Genomic DNA, 13540 nt, shown 5'->3' with positions numbered 1-13540 from the left:
ACAGACACATCAATGAAATATCAGTTTAAAATGTTTAATGTCTGCAAAGTACCAGTTACTTGGAAGGATTATCTAACAGCATATATCAGAGCATAAGGTGCTGTTGCATTTTTGAATCTATATTTAATGTTGCACATTTGTCTATTTACCCACTGTTAATTGTGATATGGTATTGTGTGAACTTGTTGGCTCAGCATAAACATGTGAATCTCACAGTATCATATTCCACATGATCTTTGGTTTTAAATACAGTCAGTTACCACTTGCCATAAACAGAACAGTCATATGTGTCTCACTATCACCTTTCTAGAAATGTCTGACATTACTTCCACTTCGTCTGACATCACTTCCACTTTGTCCGACATTACTTCCACTTACTTGTGTCAGATGTATTCTGTTTTCTTTTCTATCGGTCTCTGATGACCAACTCTTGATTTTTTCAACCCCAATGGCATTAGGTTGTGAGGCTGGAGGGTGTCCTTCATTTCCTTTATTTAATCTTCTGTCTGTTGGGGAGGAGGACCTGCTCAGGCATTGAAGAACAAGAGGAAGAAGTGGAAGTGGAAGTGGAAGTGGAAGAAGTGGAAGAAGTGGAAGAAGGGGAAGTGGAAGAGGTTTTTTATCCTCTCTTAATGTGTCTGGAGAAACTTTTAGCAATGCTTGTATCAGAACATAGTGATGACTATGCTGTGGAGAAACATTATTTAATTTCCATGAAGTTGTGCACAAGGCTGGACATTCCTGATGGACACCAAAGTAATTTGGAGATGCTTGATGTCTGGAGAAGGCTGAAGTGAAAATGAGGACAGGACATTGTGGTGGAGCATTTTTGAAAGTATATGAGGTACTACCGTGCCACCTCACAAAACAATATCTTCTTAGTAAACAGTTTCCCAGATGCTACTGTGTTCAGAGTTGTCTTTCATCCCAGACCTCATGGATGTCTGCCCTGATCCTATCATTTGTATTTAGATGTCCTGGAAGTCCGCTAACAGGAAGATGACATGAGATCTAGCCAGCTTTGCCAGATGTCTGAAGTACCTTTACCTGCAGCCTATCACTTGGGGAAGGCACAAAATTGTCTCCATCAGAAGCCCTACTTGCTGAGCGTCACACTTATTCCAGCCATGTATGTCCCTCACCTTCCCAAAAATGCACATCAGCATTATAAAAGCCAGGGCACAAATGTATGAAGGGTAGTTCATGAGTGTTGTCAACTACTCTCGATCATGCATTGACATTGTACTCACTCACAGCAGATCAAAGTATCCAGACAAGTATTGTTCTGAATGCAATGTTAAGTGGTAGTGGATATACACTGTTGTCTGGTGTGGAAGGAGGCAGCTTAAAAGAAATTTGGTACAAGTTGTCAGCGTTATCCCAGCACTTCAAATTTGAAATTACCTTCCAGATGTCTTAAGACAGAGCCAGTGAGACCTGGTTGAGTTGGTACTGTGTGGATGTCACATGAAATAACTTTAAAATGAAACTAAACCCAAAGGGATTTGTTGTACTGCAGCTGCCAATTAACTATATATATTTTACCGATAGCAGATAATCAGCATCCCATGACTTCAGAATTAAATGGATTAAAGAAATGGTAAAGTCACTTTTTATGCCATTTATTTATGTAGTCATAAATACCATAACATTCATGCTCTTGGGACATTTTCATTGGGGTTACATACATTTAATGTAAACTATGCAATCTGTTGTATAATTGCCACAGGTTTCTCTTGCTGTACCCATGGTGTGTCAGAATTCCTATTACAGACATGTAGGGGTTGTAGAAGGGACTTCGTGCATTTCCAGACATGGGTTCATTAATGAAACCTAGTGAATAAAGTTTGCTATAGAACCTCTCTTTAATAGGAATTGTGAGACACCTTGGCTTCTTTAGTGACCAGATGAATGGCATGTGTTGAGCGTAGGCTGTTGAGCCTCTGTAAATCAGTGTCCTTGGGTTCATTAATGAATCCTAGTGAATAAAGTTTGCTATAGAACCTCTCTGTGATAGGAATTGTGAGACACCTTGGCTTCTTTAGTGACCAGATGAATGGCATGTGTTGAGCGTAGGCTGTTGAGCCTCTGTAAATCAGTGTCCTTTGTATCCAGTTTGCACATTATTCTACTTGCTACAAAGAGGCAGGTGTTGTCAATATTATTACATACAAAGACATTGTATGTTAATTTTCTGTGTGAGTTTGTTTCTTTTTATATTGCCAGTTCGTCAGTTTGATACTTTTGAAGCCTGTTGTATGCTGTGAAGCTGTTTTGATGCCAATGCAATGAACTAAGTTTGGGCTTTGTAAATGCTTGAAACTTTGTTTTGTGAGTAGTTTGTTACCTGGCTGTGAAAAAAGTGCTTGTACTTAAGCTTTGCCTTAGTGTTATTCACTGGATACAAATATTCAATAGAAAAACGTTATTATTCTGTCATGTCCATACTATTGTTTGTTTAGTCAAACAATGAAAAATCCATGGTGGAATGTAACAACATTACAGAAAGAAAGTTGCTACTCACCATATAGCGGAGAGGCTGAGTCACCTATTGCATCTCTGCTCTATTGTCTGTTTATATTTTTTGTTGGTATATTACCCTGGTCTAGAATTGCCAGTTATCGACAGTTGTGTTTCCCTTATGAATTCAATGTTACAGTGATGGAGACTGTGAGTGCAACACATTAGGTAATAATACATTAGTTTGTTCATAAATTTTTTCAGATTGTTTATGCTGTTAGCAAGAAAGCATGTATGTATATTACCTGTTTACTGTTACAACAGACTTAAACTTCAAGCATGTAAGCAAGAAAATCAGTAGTCTGTAAGTGTGTTTATTCTGAAATACGCAATGAATAGTGTCTTGGTATTTGTGCACGATCAGTTACAGTGCCTCGACAAGCACTGTTTCCCAATGTGCTTGCCAATATCTACTCATGAAGAGGTATAATCTTATGTTAAAAATTTAGTATGCCTTATTGTGTTAAAGTTGGTCAATAATTACCACAAATATTGACAATCAAATTATTGTAGTTCCTTAAAGGTAATAATTAGGCAATCTGCAACTGGTACCAGGTTCGTTGATAGTCCCTGGATATTCAACTGAATCTCCAGTACCCCAGTGTATGAGCTACCTTGATTGTCGGTTCCTGGAACAGTGTTAGTTTAATAAGTGACGATGTCATTCGTTGTAATGTAAGCGACTTCTGTGACTACAAACTTAGTTTTGTAATATTATCTGACTGATCGTGATTTTTAAATGTAGTAAGCCTTGCGTTATTAATATCTACATCCACATCTACATCCATACCCCGCATGCCACCTGACGGTGTGTGGCGGAGGGTACCTCGAGTACCTCTATTGGTTCTCCCTTCTATTCCAGTCTCATATTGTTCGTGGAAAGAAAGATTTTAGGTATGCCTCTGTGTGGGCTCTAATCTCTCTGATTTTATACTCATGGTCTCTTCGCGAGATGTACATAGGAGGGAGCAATATACTGCTTGACTCCTCGGTGAAGGTATGTTCTTGAAACTTCAACAAAAGCCCGTACCGAGCTACTGAGCGTCTCTCCTGCAGAGTCTTCCACTGGAGTTTATCTACCATCTCCATAACACTTCCGTGATTACTAAATGATCCTGTTCGATCTTCTCCGTCTCCTCCATCAGCCCCATCTGGTACGGATATCACACTGGTGAGCAGTATTCAAGCAGTGGGCGAACAAGTGTGCTGTAACCTACTTCCTTTGTTTTCAGATTGCATTTACTTAGGATTCTTCCAATGAATCTCAGTCTGGCATCCGCTTTACCGACGATCAACTTTATATGACCATTCCATTTTAAATCACTCCTAATGCATACTCCCAGATAATTTATGGAATTAACTGCTTCCAATTGCTGACCTGCTATATTGTAGCTAAATGATATCAATGTGTATTCATCTGTGTTTCTTTACTGTTTTTATTACTCTAGATATTGGCTACAGATTTTGCTCCAGCAGATGCATGTATTCATGCATGTCCTCTCTATGCATGTTTCTTAAAAATATTGTTCAAATGGCTCTGAGCACTATGGGACTTAACTTCTGAGGTCATCAGTCCCCTAGAACTTAGAACTACTTAAACCTAACTAACCTAAGGACATCACACACATCCATGCCCGAGGCAGGATTCGAAGCTGCCACCGTAGCGGTCGCGCAGTTCCAGACTGTAGCACCTAGAACTGCTCGGCCACCTCAGCAGGCGCATGTTTCTTACTTGGGTACCTTGTCAGAATTGTGGGTACATGAATGTTGGTTATTGTAGATGTTGTTTGTGCACGTGGTTATTGGGTGAACAGAAATGAACAACTCATTCCATTATTTTATGGCTAGTGATAAAAACAGTTCACGGGTGTGGAAGGTTCTTAATTCTCCTACATCATATCTTTACCTCAACATGCCTTTCATTCTTCTTCAGATACTGCCCACTGCAATACAGGTGACCAAGTACACAAAGTGTCTGTTGACTGTCTGTTCGAATTATCTACTCACTTCTCAAGATGAGCAATGTGGCTAAAATTGCCTGTTGCTTATGCCTGATTCTGTTTGTGGCTACAGGATGACAAGAATCTTTTTCAGAGTGTGTCAGTGTGGACTCCCACAATCCAGTCCCAGGACACAGTGATCACGATCTTAACGGCTGAAGCAATATCTTTGAATTTATTCTTCTTTGGGTTGTGAGAATGGCACCATTCCATTGACTGTCATTTTGTTTCGGGCTCAAAATGGTGAACCCAGGTTTCATAAACTGTCACAAGGTCTCCCCGTCAGCTTTAAAATGTTGCAAGACAGATATTTTTTCTGGGTGATTTGTGATCCATCGTAAAACACTGCTGGAACCACCTTGCACACACCTTTTAATATCCAAGAGTGCAGATAATTGCCTCCACCCTTTCTATTCTGAGTGACAGATGTCGAGGCATATTGTTGTCCCTCCTCACTGATGATATCAGCTCACTGCAACATGTCAAGTGTGACAGCTGAGGGTGGTCTCCCCAGCTACTGCAAATCATTGAGCTCCGTCAAGCCGCCTTCTGATGGCCTCACCCTCTGTGCCCAGTGACTAACTGTAGTGTTGACAGCAGATGCTCCATAAACTTTGCATAAGCATTTGTGAATACTCCCCACTGTTTATCTCTGCAGTGAGGAATTCAGTGACGCCTCATTGCTTGTAACGTACATCACCTATAGATGCCATTTTGAAACTGTCTTGCAGCTATGCTACCTTTCGAAAGTGACGGAAATTTGGCATGCTTCCTCAGGAGACTTCAAAGAACACATATGTAGCATTTTGAATTCATAGCATTGTTTTTGGCTGATACTAAACACACAATGAGGCCATTTAAGAATAAATAATTAACTTTGACGGTTCCCCAGGAAGTAATGCCCTTCATTTTTCTTTGAGAGGGAAAGCATCATCCACAGCAAAATAATAAGGAAATTTGCAGTTTCTTGCTGCAGAGGTGTAGGTTCCAAAAGTGAGAACTCATCTCAGAACATTGCTTTGCTGAAAGAGTTTTCTTTAAAAACTCTGCCATTATTGCTGTGGCCCTACTTGCCATGTAATTCCCTCTGTTACTACAAGCAGCAACCTGGTGTCGTACCAGAAGGCTCTCCCCGCTGCAGCACCTGGAATAACACTACTGTGATGCTCCAAAGCATTTGCAAGAATGGGACCTCTCCACAGGTCACTGACACACCCCAGTGTTGTTGGTTGGCCGGGGCAGTGCCGAACCACGAGTTGTCGCATGCCCCCTGTGTGATAGCAGTTTTCAACGTCCTGTACTTTTCAGCCGTGGTACCATTCCAAATGTGTTTCTTGCCAGTTACAGTGAAACCAGAAACGGTATTCTCTGCAGCTACCGAGCAGGTTGGCTGAGGCATTCAGGAGGATGGCAGTTCAACTCTGAATCCGATCATTCAGATTTAGGTTTCCCATGATTTCCCTAAACTACTTCAGACAAATGCTGGGGTGGTTACTTTGAAAAGGGCATAGCCGAATTCATTCCCCATCCATTCATAACCTGAGCTTGTGTTCTGTCTCTAATGACCTCGTTGTTAAATGCTAAACCACCACCTCCTCCTCCTCCTCATCCTCTTCTCTGCAGCTGTTATTCCCATCTCTCCCAAAACTTCAATTCTGATCCACCATTGAATCATATGTAGCAGCACCACTGTTTAGGATAAGGTAAAGTTAGTTTTTTGCGATATTCTGAGCACAAGTTACAGCCAGGTGCTGGCCAGTTTGCTGTAAGTTACGCTGACCAGCAGTTGTGAAGTGGAATGGAGGCCACAGGGGCCATCAAACCACTGAAAAAAGTAAATGCAGTGGCTTTCATGTCACAAGTTACAGGAAGAAGGGGCCCACTGGTGCAACCGGGTTGTGGGGTGTACCTGCCTCGGAGCAATGCGTTAGTGAAACAGAGGTGCACAGCCAAGTATAAATAGGTGTCATTATCTAACGAGATTGACTGAAGTGTTACAGCTCTCCTGGATGGCGGGCTGTGTTGCACCACCAGCTACACGTGGCAACAGATGGGGCGTGAGTGTCCCGGTTCACGGTGGGTCGTCAGTTCTACCCTCAGACACTGACACGGGGTCCACAGCCAGCCAGAGGAGGCCACTCCTCAGCTCGCTACCACAGGCAGTTGTCTCATCCCCCGACACACACCGTAGACTTACAAGGCGAGGGCTGCAGGTTCAGACGCAAGAATGGGGGCGGTCGTTTCCACCACGTTCCCAGCTGCACCAGCCGAGGAAGAAGCAGCAGCAGGGCCAGCCTACAGCTCCCGGCAAAGCAGCACAGAGTCAACAAGGACAGTGGCTGCTGAGTTGGCTGCTGGCACAGCCATCCTGACGAAATTGGACCTCTACAGCTGGCAAACAAGGCCAACACGACACATCGTTGCGTTGCACAGGTCGCTGGGGCAGTGGCCTCAGAAATGCGGGGCCTGTTGTGATGCGGACCGAGGTGAACGAAGCTGTGTAGTGGAAATGAATAAATTATTTGGAAAGTTCTCGATGAGTTTTAATACGGCACCTCCTGGCACCCATCCACTACATTTGGCATCAATACGTCACATCTGACATCTGATACCATAACATTTGGTGTCAGAATAGCGGATGTCATCTGTCCAGTACGACGTTTGAGTCCATTGCCTGCAGTACAGTCACAAGATGTGGTGAGTGCTCTCCAAATTGTTCTATTGAGTGTTGGATGTTTTCTTTCTTGATGGTGTTTTGAGTATGACTTGCCAGAAGCCACATTTTAGATGTTTGCGTGGGCATAGTATTTTTTGTTGTCAGAGTAAGTGTTAGTATGTTCAGGGAGTATCATTGTTTTGTGGCGATTAATTAATTTTGTATAGGTTTATGATGTTACTGAGTGTGATGATACGAGCTGTAGGAAGTCTGGTTATTCTTGTACTTAATCCCGAAACAAAATGAGTAACTGAGAACCAAAGCAACACAATGGCAGAGTCAGGGACGCAAGGTGTATCAGAACCAGAAGCGGTACGAACTTTGATGAAAAAGGTAGCAAAATTGATAGTGGACAATACTCAGTCGAGAAATGAATTAACATTTAGAAGTGAGCGAGAAACCGCATCTGATCAGTAGTTGTTGCCTAGGGTTCAGGAGATTGATCCAACTGTTGCAAGTTTGATTATTCCATTTTCAGGCAAAGGCACCTGACAATGTGTGTTCATTTGTGGAGGACTTGGAAATTTCAGCGGCGATGCATGGTTGGTCTGATGAGCAGTTGTTACATGTAGCCAAGATTAGACTAATTGGTGAAGCAAAAACATATGTAAGGTGTTCTGAGGCCTTAAGGAAGACAGGGCAGTTTAAACAGTTAAAGGAAGGGCTTTTACAAAGGTACAAGAAACAGAACAGTACTCGGTACTTTAGGGAGAGTTTAAGCACAATGACAAACAGACAGGGGGAGATGGTGGAGAAATTTGTGGACAGGATAAGGGAAATTAATGAGTACACTTATGAGTTGGGTCATAGCGATGAAGCGAATAGTGTTCTGTTGCAGGAGGCTGAGCAAAGGGCACTTGATGCATATTTGAGAGGGTTACCGGAGCATATGTCATGGAAAGTGCGTGAAAGGACTCTGAAAGATTTGTGTTCGGCCTTTCCCCTGGCAATTCAATATGCGGAAATAGACATGGCAACAGGCGTACAGTGGGTATAAAATGTTATAAGTGTGGTCGTATGGGGACATGTGCAGAGGCAATGTACCCAGTCACCAAGGAATAGAGAAAGGTGTGGAAATCAGCAGTGTGGAGGATGAAGAAGTGGAGATAGGAGAGGTGGACAAGCGTTAAACAACAGAAGGTGCCAAAGACCCACCTAAAGGAGCTCCTTTTTAATTTCAATGCTACGAATACGTATGCAGAGGTGGAATGTTCAGTGGTAGAATCTGTATTAACTAAAAAGTTTAAGATTTTGTGGGACACAGGGGCCAAGTGTCAGTGGCTACTAATAATGTAATGAGACGAAGGAAGTTAGACCCACCACGTTACAGGTTGCGTGGAGTGGGGGATAAGGAGGTCACACCTTTGGGGTCAGTGACAAATCGGACTTTCTCTATGTGAAAGTCAACTAATACATGCATGGAGGTGGCACCATTGGTGAGCGAGGGCTACGACATGATCCTAGGAGTAGATTTCTTGCATCAACATCATGCCAAAATTGACCTTGGACAACGAACTGTGATACTTGGTGGAATGTTATTTCCGCTAGGGGAAAGTGCTGTCAATGCAGGGCTGTCACGAGGGGTGTTCAATGTAATGAACAAACCAATTGAACCGAGTACATTAGCATTAAGGCTTAATTTGCATGTGTGTGGGGTCCAGTGGCACCAGGAAGTCGGTTTGGGTAACTGTGGAGTCGAATCTACCTGTGGGTACAGTATGTGTTATTGAACCAATGGACGATAATGCAGATTTGGCTTCATTGGGTTGTTTTGTATGCATACAGGAGGGGAGCAAGGGCCGAGTAGTTCCCATGGATGTGGATAATTTTAGCGTTGTAGTTGTGAATTTGAGGAAAGGACTTTTAGTAGCAAATTTGGATGTGCCAGATGATGAAGACTGGTGTTCGAGATGTAGGCGAAGTGACCAACCACTAACTGCCAATAGAACTGCATTGTGTGACACAAATTAAGCATACGAAAGGAGAAGAAAGGGAGCAGATGGAAGAATTATTGTGGGAGTTTAAGGATTTGTTTTTCCACAGGGGCCGTTGCCAGCAACTCCATTAGTTCAGCATAGGATACTAACAGGGAATGGAGCACCTGTTTACTGTAAACCATACAGAATACCAAGGTATTTGCTGCCGATTGTGGAGGATTTCATTGATCAGCAGCTTGCAGATGGTATAATAAAGCATAGTAATAGTTGCTGGGGGATTGGGAATTGTTGTTGTGCCTAAAAGATCTGCGGATGGAACTAAGAAATACAGGTTCTGTTGTGACTACCAATACCTCAATAATAAGACAGTAAAGGATGCATACACCATTCCAAACATATCGGAGACTTTGGATCACTTAGGACAGTGCCAGTACTTTTCTATGATGGATTTGACAACTGGTTATCATCAGTTAGAGGTGGCTCCAGAGGATCGTCCAAAAACTACTTTCTCTACACCTGGAGGCCATTGCCAGTGCATTAGAATCCAATTCGGTTTGAAAAAAGCTTCGGCAACATTTCAGAAGTTTGCTAGACAGTGTATTGAGGGGTTTCAAACCACGGCAGTGTCTTGTCTATTTGGATCACATTATAGTGTTTTAATAGTATGGAGCAACATAGACAGTAGTTAAGCGAAGTCTTTATGAGACTGAGAGCAACTCTTTGATGTTGAGCATGGAAAAGTGTCATTTCGCATTAGAAGAAGTACAATATTTGGGTCATATTATCAGCAAGGACAGAGTGAGAACAGATCCGAGGTTGGTACGGGCTGTAAAGGATTTCCGGGCACCAAAAACAGTTAAAGAAGTGCAGTCATTCATCGGACTTTGCAATTTCTATCGAAAGTTCGTGAAGGGTTTTTCAGATTTAACACAGCCATAGACACGATTGTTTCGGAAGGGTGTGAAATTTGAGTGGACAGAAGAGTGTCAGAAAGCGTTTGAAAAACTGAGAGAAGTGTTAACATCAAGTCCGGTTCATGTGTTTCCAGATTTTGAAAAGGAGTTTATACTAGCATGCAATGCATCGAATCAAGCATTAGGGTGTGTTCTTAGTCAGGAAACTGATGGAAAAGAACATCCTGTAGCCTATGTGTCTAGGCAGTTGAATACAGCAGAGAAGAATTACTCAACAACAGAGAGGGAGATGCTCAGCGTAATCTACAGAATCACATATTTTAAATGTTTTTTTATATGGGAGAAGATTTATGGTAGTGACAGATCATGCTGCATTCAAGTGGTTGTTGTGGTTGAAGGATCTGTCCACTAGACTCACTAGATGGGCTGTGAGGCTTAGTGAATTCGACTACAAGGTGGTGCACAAGCCTGGGAAGAAGCACGGTAATACGGATGCACTAAGTAGGAAGGTGGCAAAAGTAGAAGTAATTTTTGCCATGCTGCTAGGTCATAATCTATGACAAGACACGGACAATGATTGATTGTAAATCGTATCGGATGCAGCCACAGTTTAATGTGTATGATGGTCTTCTGTGCAGGGAAATGAAGACAGGGCCAAGGGTAGTAGTGCCAGCGAAATTGAGGGATGAGGTTTTAAAGGAGGCACATGATCATGTGTTATCCGGTCATGGAGGGTGTAGAGCGGCAGACAGGAGAGTGGCAGAGAGGTATTGGTGGAGAGGTAGGAAAGTAGATGTGGATCAGTATGTCAAGAATTGTGTACCATGTGCGCAGAGAGCAGATTTGAGTCGGAAACAGATACAGCTAGAACGATTACCGGAAGCAACATGTCCATTGTCTTTCCTGGAGATTAATGTCTTAGGACCTTTTAGGCAAACAGCATCTGGGAACAGATTCATTCTGACAATAATAGACCATTTTTCAATGTATGTGGAGATGGTGGCTGTGCCAAATCAACAGACAGCAATGGTCGCACAAGTGTTGGTAAATAACCGGATTTTGAAGTTTGGTGTACCAGAGACAATAATTACTGACCAAGGGACCAACTTCATGTCAGATTTAATGAAGGAACTATGTAAATTGTTGAAATTAAAGAAGGACAGAACGGGTCCACAGAACAATCGGGAAGATGCTGAGTTTTTATGTGGATTCTCATCACCATCAGTGGGATGAGTATTTTAGGCATATTGTATGCACATACAATGCAAAAGTCCATATAAATACTGGTTTGTCTCCATATGAGGTAGAGTACAGGCAGAAAATACCGTCACTGTTTGATTTAGTGAAGCTACAGAAAGGAAGGACCATTGAATCAGTACGTAAATTTGTGAGAACAATTGAGATGTTTGAAAAAAAAGGTACTAAAGGAAAATACAAAGGCTTTGGAAAGGCAGGAAGACACAGTAAAGCGGAAAGGACGTTTTCCGCAGTATAGGGTGGGGCAATAGGTAATGCTGTCCAGCCCCTATACGCAAAAAGGGAAAACGAAGGAGTTCCTCATGATGTATCAAGGGCCATACGAAGTTGTAGAAACCACATCTCCCGTTAATGTTAAACTTCAGCTGCTAACGAGAACAATGATAGTAAACATTGGACGGTTATGGTCATTTAAGGGTTGCCTGCATGTGATTCCAGGCGTGTCACAGGAAGAAAAGAGGAAGAAAGAGAGAGTGAAGAGAGGTGCTAAGGACAGAGGAAACCAGGAAGATAGAGTACAGCATGAAGTATCGTATGCTTTGCAATCTAGTAGATTATTTGTAGTTCCCCACCCCCACCTGGAACTTTGGAAAGTGCCCCTGCTGCTAGAAGCAGTGGTTCAGCCTGCTCTCCTTTAGAAATTGATCTTCATTTTCATGTGATGAAACAGTGTCTGCAACTACCAGACATCTCCTACATTCAAGGCTGTAACTGGAAGATAGATTATATAATGGTAAGACAGAGATTTAGGAACCAGGTTTTAAATTGTAAGACATTTCCAGGGGCAGATGTGGACTCTGACCACAATCTATTGGTTATGACCTGTAGATTAAAACTGAAGAAGCTGCAAAAAGGTGGGAATTTAAGGAGATGGGACCTGGATAAACTAAAAGAACCGGAGGTTGTACAGAGATTCAGGGAGAGCATAAGGGAGCAATTGACAGGAATGGGGGAAATAAATACAGTAGAAGAAGAATGGGTAGCTTTGAGGGATGAAGTAGTGAAGGCAGCAGAGGATCAAGTAGGTAAAAAGACGAGGGCTAATAGAAATCCTTGGGTAACAGAAGAAATATTGAATTTAATTGATGAAAGGAGGAAATATAAAAATGCAGTAAGGGAAACAGGCAAAAAGGAATACAAACGTCTCAAAAATGAGATCGACAGGAAGTGCAAAATGGCTAAGCAGGGATGGCTAGAGGACAAATGTAAGGATGTAGAGGCCTATCTCACTAGGGGTAAGATAGATACCGCCTACAGGAAAATTAAAGAGACCTTTGGAGATAAGAGAACGTCTTGTATGAATATCAAGAGCTCAGATGGAAACCCAGTTCTAAGCAAAGAAGGGAAAGCAGAAAGGTGGAAGGAGTATATAGAGGGTCTATACAAGGGCGATGTACTTGAGGACAATATTATGGAAATGGAAGAGGATGTAGATGAAGATGAAATGGGAGACATGATACTGCGTGAAGAGTTTGACAGAGCACTGAAAGACCTGAGTCGAAACAAGGCCCTGGGAGTAGACAATATTCCATTGGAACTACTGACAGCCGTGGGAGAGCCAGTCCTGACAAAACTCTACCATCTGGTGAGCAAGATGTATGAAACAGGCGAAATACCCTCAGACTTCAAGAAGAATATAATAATTCCAATCCCAAAGAAAGCAGGTGTTGACAGATGTGAAAATTACCGAACTATCAGCTTAATAAGTCACAGCTGCAAAATACTAACACGAATTCTTTACAGACGAATGGAAAAACTAGTAGAAGCCAACCTCAGGGAAGATCAGTTTGGATTCCGTAGAAACACTGGAACACGTGAGGCAATACTGACCTTACGACTTATCTTAGAAGAAAGATTAAGGAAAGGCAAACCTACGTTTCTAGCATTTGTAGACTTAGAGAAAGCTTTTGACAATGTTGACTGGAATACTCTCTTTCAAATTCTAAAGGTGGCAGGGGTAAAATGATAGTAAACATTGGACAGTTATGGTCATTTAAGGGTTGGCTGCATGTGATTCCAGGCGTGTCACAGGAAGGAAAGAGGAAGAAAGAGAGAGTGAAGAGAGGTGCTAAGGACAGAGGAAACCAGGAAGATAGAGTACAGCATGAAGTATCGTATGCTTTGCAATCTAGTAGATTATTTGTAGTTCCCCACCCCCACCTGGAACTTTGGAAAGTGCCCCTGCTGCTAGAAGCA

The sequence above is a fragment of the Schistocerca serialis genome, chromosome 3 (assembly GCF_023864345.2).
Source record: "Schistocerca serialis cubense isolate TAMUIC-IGC-003099 chromosome 3, iqSchSeri2.2, whole genome shotgun sequence".
NCBI classification, from domain to species: Eukaryota; Metazoa; Arthropoda; class Insecta; order Orthoptera; family Acrididae; genus Schistocerca; species Schistocerca serialis.
Note: the sequence above shows the minus strand (reverse complement) of the source record.